Source organism: Neoarius graeffei, chromosome 27, assembly GCF_027579695.1.
Source record: "Neoarius graeffei isolate fNeoGra1 chromosome 27, fNeoGra1.pri, whole genome shotgun sequence".
NCBI classification, from domain to species: Eukaryota; Metazoa; Chordata; class Actinopteri; order Siluriformes; family Ariidae; genus Neoarius; species Neoarius graeffei.
The window spans coordinates 14203850-14214279 of NC_083595.1; the positions used below are offsets into that span (position 1 = coordinate 14203850).

Here is a 10430-nt window from a genome sequence, read left to right on the forward strand (position 1 = left end):
CATTTCGCTTCTAGGAACACCAACAAAATTATACGATAGAAACAATCCAGACTGGGCACCCACTCAGAACATGGGCTATGTTTTGTCCGAGGTCAGACTTGATTCTTCGGCAGCCGAACCAGATAGAACACGATATCTGGGTACTCGCTGGTCAATAATAAAAAAGTGTCTTATCTTCAGAAAAGTCTGCCTTTTTTAAATAATATGGGCCAAAACCATACATATCTAGCTTCTCTTTGTATCGAATCTTCACTCAACTGTTCAAATTGTGGTAATACTGACAAAATTCAACATTGTTTAGATACACTTTCAGTGGCTGCTGTCCTAGTCGCTTTGTATATCCACCATCATGGCGGACGCTCATGATATAGCACATTTTGATCACGTGGCTGCAAATCATCTATAGCACCCAAAACCCTCGTCTGGTGGGTAGGGGTATCATTATTTAGTCTTTGGACTAAACCAAAGGATCCACAACAGACGTGGAGAGAACATACAAACTCCACACAGAAAGACCCCAGTTGGCCACTGGGCTCAAACCCAGAACCTTCTTGCTGCGAGGCGACTGTGCTAACCCACTGCACCATCAGATCTCCCATCACTTTGGTTAAAATTCTGAATGCTTCTGAAGTTGCCACTAGATATTATGTGGTGGAAAATATAACGGTTCAGACTTTCAGATATTAGTAATGTAAAGCAAATGACTGAATCAAGACCTGGCCTTTCAAAGTTCTACGGTACCTTGACTTTCAGACACTGATTCATTACACATCTCTTCATGCGCCAGTCTCAAGCCACTATACTACTATCTTATCCCAGGAGCACTGGATATGCACCTTAATGCTGATCTAATCACTATTCCACTGACAGGTATGCTTCTGTGAGGCTGGAGGAAACTTGAAAACCCAGGAGGTTTTCCTTAGCACGGTCAGCTCACAGCAAGAAAGTTCCGGGTTCGAACCCAGCGACCGGCGAGGGCCTTTCTGTGTGGAGTTTGCATGTTCTCCCCGTGTCTGCGTGGGACAGTCCAAAAGACATGCAGTTAGGTTAACATGGGCTGGCTGAAGTGCCTTTGAGCAAGGTACCGAACCCCTGACTGCTCCCCGGGCGCTCTAGTGTGGCTGCCCACTGCTCTGGGTGTGTGTTCACTGCTTCATATGGGTTAAATCCAGAGGATGAATTTCACTGTGCTTAAAGTGTGCATGTGACAAATAAAGGTTTCTTCTTCTGACACAAACCGGTCAGCCTGGAGTAGTGAGGCAGTGACACCATGTACTGCACCACTCTCTAACACCAACACCCATACCTATGAATGGGAATGAACTCATGTCCACATGATGATGGTTGTGACATCCAGACCTGCTGGCCTATATCATACAGGAAAGCATGTGATCATTACCATGCATCTCACTACCATGTAGCAGGTCTTGACTGAAGTCAGGTCGAGATCAGATGCACATTAAAAAGAAACACATGAAAAGATCAAAGCCTGTCACCAGTTTGCTTCGGCTGCTGATCAAAACACCATCACAACCGAAAGATCAGTGATGAAGATCAACCTCAAGCTTCCGGATGAAGATCAGAAATGAAAGCTCGACATCGAACCAACAAAACGAATCAGGACTACATACAGGTTTGTTTATGATCCAGATCATCTTTAACAGTCAGGGATTTAACCGATGCAGCAGCATACAGCTTGCTGTAAGGCCAGTGATATCAGCACCGCAGAGAAGAGAAGAGCACAAACAAACACACACACTGCTTCTCATCTCTCTTACCTCTCTGCCCTTGTTCTGAGATTAATCCACTACGATTCAACGTCTTCTATCACCCCGAAACCAAACATAACCTCTCCTGGATCAGACCGAACCGTGCGACTGCGTGCTCAGCGCTCAACAACATCACAGGGAAAAAAGGGAGCATGTCAATTTTCGTACTCGGGGGCAGAACGTAGAGGGGAGGAGGAAAGAGAAAAAAAAAACCCTAAGGGATCGAGTCGATTTTCGCAACCATGTACAAAAACAAAGTGGACTTTTACTGCATCCTGTTAGTTATAGAATTGAAAATTCTTGTTTTTAAAGCACTAAATGGCATTGGACCAAACTACATATATGACCTGTTTAGACAGCACGCCCCGACCAGATCAACAAGATCTCAAAATAAAAATCTTTTGGTGCAACCTGCTCTCTCTCATTATCTCTAGCCGCTTTATCCTGTTCTACAGGGTCGCAGGCAGAGGTGGAAAAACCCGGGTGCAGAAAGTAAAAACCCTGCCACATTTTTGCTCCAGCCAATTCAGTGAACCAGCTGATCCTAATTACCACATCCCCTAAGACAGGTTGATGAGCTAATTGGTGAAATCATCTGTGTTGAGAGCACAGGCAGAAGGAAAACCTAAGCAGGACTTTTACTTTGTCAATCCAGTTTTTCCACCTCTGGTCGCAGGATCCTATCCCAGCTGACTACGGGCGAAAGGCGGGGTACAATCTGGACAAGTCACCAGGTCATCACAGGGCTGACATATAGACACAGACAACCATTCACACTCACACCTATGGTCAATTTAGAGTCACCAGTTAACCTAACCTGCATGTCTTTGGACTGTGGGGGAAACCCACGCGGACAACATGCAAACTCCGCGCAGAAAGGCCCTCACCAGCCACGGGGCTTGAACCTTCTTGCTGTGAGGCGACAGCACTAACCACTACACCACCATGCCGCCGGTTCAACCTGCTTCAACCTGCTTGTTTATGGGGCTAGACTTTGGAATGAACTCCCAGATGAAGTAAAAAATGCTCCCACAATTGCTATTTTTAAGTCCAAACTGAAGACTAAGCTTTTTAGTGAAGCTTTCAATTAAATGGTTCCCTTTTTTATCTATTTATTTATTTATTCTCTATTTTTACATTAATCTTTTATTCTTATCCCTTACTTACGAAAGGTTTTTTATTATTTTGTTGCCATGCTTTTCATCGTCTATGCATAGGTTTCCATTGTCTATGCTTTAAATGTTTATTGTAAATGTGTGATTTTACTGGAGGTCTGGGTTTCTCATCTCATCTCATTATCTCTAGCCGCTTTATCCTTCTACAGGGTCGCAGGCAAGCTGGAGCCTATCCCAGCTGACTACGGGCGAAAGGCGGGGTACACCCTGGACAAGTCGCCAGGTCATCACAGGGCTGACACATAGACACAGACAACCATTCACACTCACATTCACACCTACGGTCAATTTTAGAGTCACCAGTTAACCTAACCTGCATGTCTTTGGACTGTGGGGGAAACCGGAGCACCTGGAGGAAACCCACGCGGACACGGGGAGAACATGCAAACTCCGCACAGAAAGGCCCTCGCCGGCCCCGGGGCTCGAACCCAGGACCTTCTTGCTGTGAGGCGACAGCGCTAACCACTACACCACCGTGCCGCCAGGTCTGGGTTTTTTATTTTTTATTTGTTTATTTTTTTCTCAGTAAAGCACATTGAAATGACTTCATCTCATCTCATCTCATTATCTCTAGCCGCTTTATCCTTCTACAGGGTCGCAGGCAAGCTGGAGCCTATCCCAGCTGACTACGGGCGAAAGGCGGGGTACACCCTGGACAAGTCGCCAGGTCATCACAGGGCTGACACATAGACACAGACAACCATTCACATTCACACCTACGGTCAATTTAGAGTCACCAGTTAACCTAACCTGCATGTCTTTGGACTGTGGGGGAAACCCACGCGGACAACATGCAAACTCCGCGCAGAAAGGCCCTCACCGGCCACGGGGCTTGAACCCGGACCTTCTTGCTGTGAGGCGACAGCGCTAACCACTACACCACCATGCCGCCGGTTCAACCTGCTTCAACCTGCTTGTTTATGGGGCTAGACTTTGGAATGAACTCCCAGATGAAGTAAAAAATGCTCCCACAATTGCTATTTTTAAGTCCAAACTGAAGACTAAGCTTTTTAGTGAAGCTTTCAATTAAATGGTTCCCTTTTTTATCTATTTATTTATTTATTTATTTATTCTATTTATTTATTTATTCTCTATTTTTACATTAATCTTTTATTCTTATCCCTTACTTACGAAAGGTTTTTTATTATTTTGTTGCCATGCTTTTCATCGTCTATGCATAGGTTTCCATTGTCTATGCTTTAAATGTTTATTGTAAATGTGTGATTTTACTGGAGGTCTGGGTTTTTTATTTTTTATTTATTTATTTTTTTCTCAGTAAAGCACATTGAAATGACTTGATGTAAGAAATGCGCTATACAAATAAAACTGCCTTGCCTTGCATTCAAAAAGCAGTTGGGGAAAGAGTTGCCATTAGGGCCCACACTTTTTTTTTTTTAAATTATTGCTGGGTTTCACATGACGTCACATCCGCCTCATTAGTTATTCAAAACTTTAGCTGGTGGTCTACCAAAGCTCAGTTGACAAAGCGTTTGTACAGAGAAGGTGCATTACTCGCATGAAAAAGGCCTTATGCTTGCGTTGTTCAAATCGATCAAACCGTGAAATTGATAAAAAATTTCTTCAGGGTTCCTCGTGAACTAATAAAAATACGGTGAACGAACACAGGATTTCACAAAAAGACATCGAAAAAGGTGGCTTTTGAACCTCTGACTGAAATCGAAGGGAGCCGAGTCGAAGCACACTCGAGTTTGCAGTGATCACTTGGTGAAAGGTTTGTATATCCCTCTCAGCTACGGCCTTGGTGTTTTTTCCAAGTACTGTTCTTGCTATGTGTCGTTATTTTATGGTACTTTTTTTAGTCACAAAGTGCTAAAGTCCCCAGCTGTTTCTTTGTTTCCTCCTCACTCCTCACAAAGTCCATATGCATGAAGGTCATGACAAAATTCTTACCCAGCCATACAGTTACAATGCGCTGTGATCACTTCTCCGTCTTGTTTAACTAAGATCCAGGTCTTTAAAGGGGTTTCTGATGATCTTTGTGAATGATTTACCTGAGAGAAGTGCTGCACTTCAACTTGCAGCACTTCATTGTAAAGACGCGAACGAAAAGCTTAAAAAAATACTTACACAGGCAAAAACAAGACAGGATTCATTCAGCAGTGACTTGATATCGAGGTCCTTTACCCAGCCACATACAAAAAAGATGTAAGCCTCTTCCACGCTTTCATTTGTTTTGCGGTATAGAAGGACGTCTGCAACACCAGATAGTTTGAGATGTCTGAGAACTCAACTGAAGGGTAGTTTTCGAGATTGTATGACAAATCCTTCTTTCCCAGACTGTAGGGGCCGATTCCATTGCACAGAGCAATCTTCTGAATATATCTAAAGCGAGCATACTCTGATAAGTTATCGCTAGTTGTTTGCACTATGGCAGCCGTTTAGACCACCAGCTATTTCACTTCCAGTAAAACCGCTAAGAAAAGTCACATGACTGAAACCCAGCAATATGATATAAAGAATGTAACTTTATTAACAGTGTGATATAACAAACAAACACATAATTACAAATTAACTGGCATCAAATCCAATGATAAAAGTGTAACAGTTTTCCAACAAGTCTTTTTTTTTTTTTTTACAATGCATTACATGAATTTAGTAGACGCTCTTATCCAGAGCAACATACCCAGAGCAGCAATGTGTGTATGTGCCTTGCTCAAGGGCACTTCAGCCATTCTTTCTGGTCCAGCGAATTGAGTCAGCAACCTACTGGTCCTAAGCTGCATTGGTAACCATTAGGCTATGGCTTCCCTAGAACCTATTCAGTAGAACAGTAGAACCTATTCCCAACAGATGTGGGGCAATAAGCCCCCAGCAGAAGAGTCCAATTTTCAATTTCTATTTCATTTGATAGAAGGATCTGTTTGGCATGCTTGAAACTAGTACAGGTTGTTCTGATTGCTACTTGTTTTAAATATTTGAGATTTATCTTCACTCACATATCTGCTCTGTAAGGCTACTCTGACCAGTATACAACACTTCATCACCCATTGACATTACCCTGTCACACATAGATAACTCAGCTTCATCAAGCACATCATCTTCATCCAATCACTGAGCTACAACACACTCTTGAATGTGAATACTCATGTTTGTCCTACAATAAACCAAGAAACATCTTTGAACAGATGTGTCTGCGTCAGTGACCACTGATCCTGGATATCCATGAAGTAGAATATTCTGAGAGGCAGAGATCTACATTGTCAATTCAACCTCCTTCACAAAAAGTCACATCAAAACCTATCAATCACATTCACATTGGTTCCTGAGTAATTTGCAGTTATGTCTAACATGCTGGTGATAAATTCCATGCGTTTTCAATGGCGTGGGGCCGAATACCCCACAGTGCCTAATGCCCCCCTTTCCCCCATGTAGGATGATTGAATACTCATTGACCATCCCATAATTCAGCTGGAGCCTCTGAATAACCGAAGAAGTAGAATTCCTACAGGAAAAATAGAAAGAGATACTTGTTTGACATGTACTCATTTGCAGAGGTGGACAAAGTACCCAACTTCATTACTTAAGTCAAAGTACAGATCCCACTGGTCAAATGTTACTCTGATACAAGTGAAAGTTGTACAGTCAAATTTTTACTTAAGTTAAAGTACTAAGTACTTGTTTTTAAAAATACTTAAGTATTAAAAGTAAATTTTCTGTCAACGCATTGTTGTATTATTGCCACAACGCTTACAATACCTAATGCTGTTACCAAAGACAGAAATGTGAATTCACAAAATGAACACATGCTGTGCCATCATGGTGGTTTAATGTTAAGCTAGTTAGTCAGTGAAACTCCACCTGACATGCTAGCAAACTCTTTTCAAACTCAAAATCATATTGGGTAGCTAATGCTACTAGAAAAGAAAGATTTCTACATTCTGTTTATTTGGCAAGATTATGCTAAAACATATTTCTGAAAGGACTTCAGATAAGTTAACATTATTCATGTTCGCGTAACTCCGTTTTTACATGCTAACGAACAGTGCCCAAGTTAACTAGCTATGTGTAAACGTTAGCCATAGACAAGGCAGGCGATGGCAACTTGGTGGGCAAGTCCATAGAAAGTAATTTGACTAACCAGACTGCATAGCTATTGCAACATTATCGCAAGCTCTAAAAGCACAGACAACTTAGTTGCAAGGTTTCTCTTGGAATAAAACGTTTATATACCTCAATATGCTTCCTCAGGTTGGATGGAGAGTTTTTGTAGGCCTTGATATGGTTTGTTTTCGGCAAACAAGGCAAACATTTAAAACGAAATGATTCTTTAATCCTTTCAGAAAACTGAAACATGGATTCTTGGTATGGCCATGGGTGCGTGCATTCTCCAGAAGAACCACCTCCTTCCATTCTGCCATCAACTGATTGTGTTCAAATAATACTGCTGAGAAATCATAGAACTTGATTTGAAACAGTCTATGGACATGACGTGACCCGAGTGATTACTGATAGGCTGTCTCAGTGTACCTGCGAAAAAACCAATCACGTTTTAGAAAAAAAAAGAAAAAACATCCACTTTCAAAGCTGTTTCATAGTAACGAGGACCTTGACAGAAATGTAGTGGAGTGAAAAGAACAATATTTGCCTATCAAATGTAGTGAAGTTAAAGTCATCTCATCTCATTATCTCTAGCCGCTTTATTCTGTTCTACAGGGTCGCAGGCAAGCTGGAGCCTATCCCAGCTGACTACGGGCGAAAGGCGGGGTACACCCTGGACAAGTCGCCAGGTCATCACAGGGCTGACACATAGACACAGACAACCATTCACACTCACATTCACACCTACGGTCAATTTAGAGTCACCAGTTAACCTAACCTGCATGTCTCTGGACTGTGGGGAAAACCGGAGCACCCGGAGGAGACCCACGTGGACACGGGGAGAACATGCAAACTCCGCACAGAAAGGCCCTCACCAGCCACGGGGCTCGAACCCAGACCTTCTTGCTGTGAGGTGACAGTGCTAACCACTACACCACCGTGCCGTCCAGTTAAAGTCATAAGTTTCCAAAAAAAAAAAAAAATACTCAAGTAAAGTACAGATACTCAAAAAGTGTACTTAAGTACAGTACTCAAGTAAATGTACTTCGTTACTATCCACCTCTGCTCATTTGTTTGCGATATACCGTACTCATGTTTGTCCAATAAACTAAGAAACATCTTGAACTGCTGTGTATCAGTAATCATCACTCATAGCTCGATCCATGAGGCAGAATCTCAGGTGGCAGAGGACTTATATTTCTAGATCACTCATATTTTATCAATTCAACTTTCTTCAGTACAGACAAATCAAAACCTATCAAGAGTTTATGGCTGTCTGAAGAAAAGCCAGTTGTTGCAGCAGTGTACAAATATATCGGAAATTATTTAAACATTTCTGGCATTGGAGAAAAATATATACAGTGGTGCTTGAAAGTTTGTGAACCCTTTAGAATTTTCTATATTTCTGCACAAATACGACCTAAAACATCATCAGATTTTCACACAAGCCCTAAAAGTAGATAAAGAGAACCCAGTTAAACAAATGAGACAAAAATATTATACTTGGTCATTTATTTATTGAGGAAAATGATCCAATATTACATATCTGTAAGTGGCAAAAGTATGTGAACCTTTGCTTTCAGTATCTGGTGTGACCCCCTTGTGCAGCAATAACTGCAACTAAACGCTTCCGGTAACTGTTGATCAGTCCTGCACACCGGCATGGAGGAATTTTAGCCCATTCCTCCATACAGAACAGCTTCAACTCTGGGATGTTGGTGGGTTTCCTCACATGAACTGCTCGCTTCAGGTCCTTCCACAACATTTCGATTGGATTAAGGTCAGGACTTTGATTTGGCCATTCCAAAATATGAACTTTATTCTTTTTTAACCATTCTTTGGTAGAACGACTTGTGTGCTTATGGTCGTTGTCTTGCTGCATGACCCACCTTCTCTTGAGATTCAGTTCATGGACAGATGTCCTGACATTTTCCTTTAGAATTTGCTGGTATAATTCAGAATTCATTGTTCCATCAATGATGGCAAGCCGTCCTGGCCCAGATGCAGCAAAACAGGCCCAAACCACGATACTACCACCACCATGTTTCACAGATGGGATAAGGTTCTTATGCTGGAATGTAGTGTTTTCCTTTCTCCAAACATAAAGCTTCTCATTTAAACCAAAAAGTTCTATTTTGGTCTCATCCGTCCACAAAACATTTTTCTAATAGCCTTCTGGATTGTCCATGTGATCTTTAGCAAACTGCAGATGAGCAGCAATGTTCTTTTTGGAGAGCAGTAGCTTTCTCCTTGCAACCCTGCCATGCACACCATTGTTGTTCAGTGTTCTCCTGATCATGGACTCATGAACATTAACATTAGCCAATGTGAGAGAGGCCTTCAGTTGCTTAGAAGTTACCCTGGGGTCCTTTGTGGCCTCGCCGACGATTATACGCCTTGCTCTTGGAGTGATCTTTGTTGGTCGACCACTCCTGGGGAGGGTAACAATGGTTTTGAATTTCCTCCATTTGTACACAATCTGTCTGACTGTGGATTGGTGGAGTCCAAACTCTTTAGAGATGGTTTTGTAACCTTTTCCAGCCTGATGAGCATCAATAACGCTTTTTCTGAGGTCCTCAGAAATCTCTTTTGTTCGTGCCATGATACACTTCCACAAACATGTGTTGTGAAGATCAGACTTTGATAGATCCCTGTTCTTTAAATAAAACAGGGTGCCCACTCACACCTGATTGTCATCCCATTGATTGAAAACACCTGACTCTAATTTCACCTTCAAATTAACTGCTAATCCGAGAGGTTCACATACTTTTGCCACTCACAGATATGTAATATTGGATCATTTTCCTCAATAAATAAATGACCAAGTATAATATTTTTGTCTCATTTGTTTAACTGGGTTCTCTTTATCTACTTTTAGGACTTGTGTGAAAATCTAATGATGTTTTAGGTCATATTTATGCAGAAATATAGAAAATTCTAAAGGGTTCACAAACTTTCAAGCACCACTGTATTTGTATATATAATTTTTAGTTCTGCACGTATGTTGGTATACGTCATCTACAAACATCCGGGTCAGAGGACAGGTAAGATGGTGGTGGAGTATATCCGAATTGTGTCCTTATTACTCACTTGCATACTCATAGAACATACTACAGTTACAGTCACACAGCAGGCACTTAATCATCATTAGTACAAGCAGCTGAGGGGTCATTTAAACCTGTTTGGATATTCCAAATTTGCCCTCATTCTGAATTAAGCATTTTCTGAGTCAGACATGTGGGATATGCTGACATAATTGAATATATTTTTGTCTTTTTCCAAGTAAAGGCAAAAACTGGAATATTTTGTGCATGGAAATGTAGTCAGTGTGCCAAAATTGAATTTATTCTTATTATATTTTTTAAATTAGCCTTAAGTTGTGAATATAACAAATCAAGGTGTTTTTTTTTTTTTGCATTCTGTCCAG

General features: G+C 41.5%; 1 protein-coding gene across 2 annotated transcripts in view; it reads right to left on the minus strand.

Annotated features, from left to right (window-relative positions):
- The window catches only part of mgat5 (alpha-1,6-mannosylglycoprotein 6-beta-N-acetylglucosaminyltransferase), a 209234-nt gene extending 207337 nt beyond the window's left edge, over positions 1-1897 (minus strand). For both annotated transcript variants that reach the window (XM_060911817.1, XM_060911818.1), the window contains exon 1: positions 1779-1897. The gene's annotated coding sequence lies outside the window, so the exon portion shown is untranslated. The remainder of the gene's footprint in view (positions 1-1778) is intronic.
- Between the last annotated feature and the right edge of the window lie 8533 nt (positions 1898-10430).